Source organism: Eulemur rufifrons, chromosome 2 (genome assembly GCF_041146395.1).
Source record: "Eulemur rufifrons isolate Redbay chromosome 2, OSU_ERuf_1, whole genome shotgun sequence".
Lineage (NCBI taxonomy): Eukaryota > Metazoa > Chordata > Mammalia > Primates > Lemuridae > Eulemur > Eulemur rufifrons.
Genome location: NC_090984.1, coordinates 47,182,064 through 47,187,413, shown reverse-complemented (window position 1 = coordinate 47,187,413; position 5,350 = coordinate 47,182,064). Strand labels below are relative to the sequence as shown.

Genomic DNA, 5,350 nt, shown 5'->3' with positions numbered 1-5,350 from the left:
TACCAGTCTCACTGGATTCTCTTCCCAATTTATGGGAACTCTGGAATAATGAAGAGAAGATTCATAAATCAAATTCCATTCTCAGTATCCTAAATGGATTTTGCTGGAGCCTTTCAAGATTTCATTCTACTTTCCTGGGGTCTTCTATGACAGAAAAGCCACTCTCCTGAGAGTAATCATCATGCTATTGTTACTGGAGCAAACTACAACTTAAGTTTGTGATGCTTGGGAACCCTTTTCAAATGAGCCCAGAAATTCGATCATGCTGTCATTACTCTCCAGCATAGTAACTCTTGGTAGATGAATTTTCAGATGTGTACTCTTCTTCCTATTTAATTATCTTTTGATGTAAATTTTCATCTCTTATTTCTTTTCTAGAATTTGTTACTGTAATTTTAAAAACCTGCTCAGAAGCTTAAAGAAAAGTGTAAGAAATGGTCTGGGCTAGTTTATAATCTTGTTTTGAATTTTCTCAAGATACTTCTAGTCTAGGAAATCTCTGACTCTTTCTCTTCCTTTCTCAGTTCCTTTTTCCTGCTTTATCTAACTATAGGAGCCCTTGTTTTTCTATATTCAAGTACAGTTAAGTATTTCCATCTACTTTTGATTATGTCCTCTTTCATCATTCCTGCCTCTAATTTAAGTAGTAGTATTTTTCATCTTGTTCTCTCCAATGTACTCATCCTTCAGCCTGTTCCTTCTTTCTAAATCTAAAGTTCTTAACATCATTGATCTCAGCAGTACTCTTGATGAACTGTCTCTATTTCTTTTCCTTGGAAGGCCCCATCTAAATGGGCTTCATTCTCTATAGCTGACAATTTTGGGGAGACTTTTTAGGGCCTTCAGCATTGGCCCTTTAAAATTACAATTAGCAGAGGTTTTTTTGGCAGGGCAAAAGCTCACTGTCCCATCTGTCATAATGTGAAAAACAATGCATATACAACAGATAATGTAGCACTGTCATATACAACATGCATACATTTATAACTGCTGATTTGGAGAAACAGCCATGACATGATTAAAGCTACATTTTAAAAATTACTTCGTTTTTTAATGAATTAACTTCAATTAGAATGTAGTAAAGACCTGGAACATTTTTGTGCCTGGAACCTTGCTTGATGTTTTGAAAGGTATAAAAGAAGACTAAAAAGAAAAAAGGAAGGCATGTCAATAGAAACATAATCTAACTAAAAATTTAGTCACTTCTAAGGTACAAATGACAGCTAAAATATGTTATTCATTTTTCTTTTCTTTCTTCTTCTTCTTTTTTTTTCTGTCTCAAAAAAAAAAAAAAAAAATCAGATGCCTGGACCCCACCCAAGACCAATTAAATAAAAATCTCTAGCAGGTGGGGCCCAGGAAGTTGTAGTTTCTAAAAGCTTTCAGATAATTCTAATGTGTGGCTGGGGCAGAGAACTACTGAACCAAAGGAACATATTTTCTTCTTTTATCTTTTTGTTTTATAATAAGTCAAATTTACAAAAAAGTTGCACATTTGTATAATGAACTCCCATATACTCTCTACCTAGGTTCACCAATTATTAACATTTTGCCACATTTTCTTGGTCTTTCTCCCCCCAGATCAAATCCATATGATTGTATGTGTGTATTATTATTATTAATGTTGTTTTTGCTGAACCACTTCAGATTAAGTTGCAGGAATTATAATCCTTGTCCATAAACACATCAGCAAATATCTCCTGAGAACCAGGTATTCTCTTATATAATCACAGTACTAAATTATAAAATTCAGAAAATTTAACATTGACATAATACTTCTAGCTAATATACATTCTATATTCAATAAGTAAATATTTCTAATGGTGGGGTTTTAGGCACTGTGGTAAAGAGTTTTAAGTAGTATGACAAAGAGTTTGGGGAACAGAGGAGAACCTAGTTACTACCTCTTAGAATTCTAGATAATTAATATCTAAAATCTGTCTTACTACAAAGTACAGAGAAAGGAAGGTCAATATTCATCAGAATAGTATGTGAAAATCCTAAGGAAAAGTTGTGATTAAATTGGGGATAGTGAAAGATGAGTAGGAATGGATATAAATTCTAATCTAAATTTGGAAAAATTGGTCATTTCAAAGAAGGCCCATGGAGTTGTGAAACCAAGAGCTCTTAACACTGTGACCAGATATTGTAGTTCTCTATAGAATGATGTAACACTAAACAGTTTTCCTGAGGAGAGGTACAAGACTTAGCCATTAAAAAAAAAAGAAAGAAAAATTTGGAAAAAAAATCTTCTCAAAAATGAATATTTTTGGGCTGGGCGAGGTGGCTCACGCCTGTAATCCTAGCACTCTGGGAGGCTGAGGTGGGTGGATCGCTCAAGGTCAGGAGTTTGAGACCAGCCTGAGCAAGAGCGAGACCCCCGTCTCTACTAAAAATAGAAAGAAATGATCTGACCAACTAAAAATATATATAGAAAAAATTAGCCGGGCATGGTGGCGCATACCTGTAGTCCCAGCTACTCGGGAGGCTGAGGCAGTAGGATCGCTTAAGCCCAGGAGTTTGAGGTTGCTGTGAGCAAGGCTGACGCCACGGCACTCACTCTAGCCCGGGCAACAAAGCGAGACTCTGTCTCAAAAAAAAAAAAGAATATTTTTATGGTGATGGTTGCATAATTACATAAACTAAAACTGTATACTTAAAATGGGCAAATTTTACAGGATGTAAATTGTACCATAATAAAGTTTTTTTTTAAAAAAAGGAAAGAAATTAATTTTTTATTCAGATGACCAAGGGAATGATGACAGATCACAGGTGTGCACATACATATTTTCCACTATCTGTAAGCATCCACCTTAATATTTTCTCTGACATACCACCTCAGCTCTCCAGTATTTGTCTTAATATGGATGACACAAAATTATTTTCCCACAGTTTTCTCAGGTAAGTGGTTATTCTGTACTGAATAATTTGAACAATCCCTCTACATAGAACTCAGAATATAGCTTAAGGCATAAATCCTTCTAATGAATATGAATTACAAAACACCAATATGGAACATTCTTGCTAGAAATAGACCCTGAATGGTATTCACAAGAAGCATGAGTGGAGCTATCTTATATATTGTCTCTCAGGTGACAAGAGATGAGACTAATTGCAACAAAAACATCCCATATGACATAGAGGGTAAAGGAGGCCCCGGTCAATGTGTTAGCATTTACTGATGTGAGATCCTTAAAAGGAGAATGTCTTGAACGTTTCTTGGACTAAATGAATTTTTAGAATAGCTGTGGTAATGTCATTGCACAGTTTTATAATAACATAGCTGAGATACTGAAGAAGAAAAAAATAGTAAAACTGGATTACCAGGTATTTCCAAAGAAAGAGATACTCTAGATAACTTATCAGGTGGATAAAGATGGTTCATTCAAGGTCAAATATTTGTTTAACTACTTTCCATAAAATTCTGCTAAGGTGATATGCTTTCTTGCTTATTTTGAAAAATTAAATTACAAAATACACATAGAATAGTGTAGGTAATATACATGTGCAGTGTTTTTAGGGAGTGACACAAAAAAAACCAAACACTCATTAATTGACCACCTAACTTTGGAAATAGAATAGTAACAAAATCTTTGAAGGTCCTTGTGTGCCTCTTCCAGCCCTTAAGTAATCATCATTCTGTATTTTGTTTCTAACTTTTTTCTTTTTAAAAATAATTCATAGGTATGTTTTTCCAACAAATGTACTATTTAGTTTTTTCTATACTACATATGTATACCTACAAATGTAGTTTCATTCTGCCTCTTTTTAAACTTTAAATGAATGGCATCATGTATGTCTTCCCTGGCATTTAAAAAACTCTAAAATTATGTTGTATTCCATTGTAATTCCAAATTGTTGTACAAAAATACAATTTACATATCTAATCTACTGTTAATATTATAGATAAGTAGTTTCTAGTTTTTTTTCTTTTGCTATTGTTGCCATAAATATTCTTGTATATGTGTACCAGTTTATATGTGCATGGAAGCAAGAGTTTCTCTAGGTATATATACATGATAAATGCTGGGTCATACGGTGTACACATCTTTAATTTAGTGATGCTGATGTTAGTCAAAACGACTACGCAGATTTACATTTCTCCTAGTTGTGGGAGTTCCCATTAATTTATGTCTTTGCCAACTCAATTTTTACCAATAAGGTGGGTACATAATAGTATCTCTTTGTGGTTTTGTCTCTCAGGTTTTGTCTTACATTTCTCTAGTTACTACTGTGGTTGAGCATCCTTTCATAAGTTTATTGGTAATTTATAGTTCCTCTGCTATGAAAACCTATCCACATGTTTGCCCATTTTTCTATTGGGTTGTTCGTCTCTTTGTTTTTGATTCACAGGGTTACTTTAGTCCAGATACCAATCCCATGTCAGTTATTTGTCCTATAGGTATCTTTCCCTCATTTTTGACTTGTGTTTTCACTCTAATTATGGTGACGGCCGGGCGCGGTGGCTCACGCCTGTAATCCTAGCACTCTGGGAAGCCGAGGCGGGAGGATCCCTCGAAGTCAGGAGTTCCAGACCAGCCTGAGCAAGAACGAGACCCCGTCTCTACTAAAAATAGAAAGAAATTATATGGACAACTAAAACTATATAGAAAACATTAGCCGGGCATGGTGGCGCATGCCTGTAGTCCCAGCTACTCAGGAGGCTGAGGCAGGAGGATCGCTAGAGCCCAGGAGTTTGAGGTTGCTGTGAGCTAGGCTGACGCCACGGCACTCTAGCCTGGGAAACAGAGTGAGACTCTGTCAAAAAAAAAAAAAAAAAGTATATTAAAAAAAAGGAAAGAAAAAAAGAAGTTAAAACCAAGGAAAGTGGAAGGAAATTATAAAGAGCTAAAATTAATGACATAGAAAAGAAATATATAAGCAGAGTACCAAATCAGAAGTTTGTTCTTAAGATTAGCATGGCCCCTGCGCAAGGATGACACGCAAATTCGTGAAGCGTTCCATATTTAAAATAAAAAAAAAATTTAAAAAAAAAAAAAAAAAAGAAGTTTGTTCTTTAGAAAAAGATAATAAAATTGACAGGCCTCAGATGATACCAGGCAATAAAAAGTGAGAAGGCTCAAAAAATCAGTGTCAGAAATGAAAAAAGAACCATGACTAGAGAGCCTACAGACATTAAAAAAAGATAAAAAGATTTTGTGGACTTTATACCAATAACTTTGAAATTTTAGATTAAAAGGACCCAACACCAAACAAATCTAATCTAACACAACTGATGTAAGAGGAGAGAAACTGTAAAAGAAAAATATAACACTTTTGAGAAAAATGGAAACCTGAACACTGGTAGTATTTGACTATATTAAAGAGGTATCTTATAAGTGCTATAATG

At 34.6% G+C, this 5,350-nt stretch overlaps 1 non-coding gene and 1 pseudogene across 1 annotated transcript; both read left to right on the top strand.

Annotated features, from left to right (window-relative positions):
• Positions 1 to 2,082: 2,082 nt before the first annotated feature.
• LOC138381193 (small nucleolar RNA SNORA25) lies at positions 2,083 to 2,203 on the top strand. The gene has a single exon (XR_011233105.1). It is a non-coding gene; the product is annotated as a small nucleolar RNA SNORA25 (small nucleolar RNA).
• Positions 2,204 to 4,909: 2,706 nt separating this feature from the next.
• Positions 4,910 to 4,971, top strand: LOC138381084 (U6 spliceosomal RNA; annotated as a pseudogene).
• Positions 4,972 to 5,350: the final 379 nt, after the last annotated feature.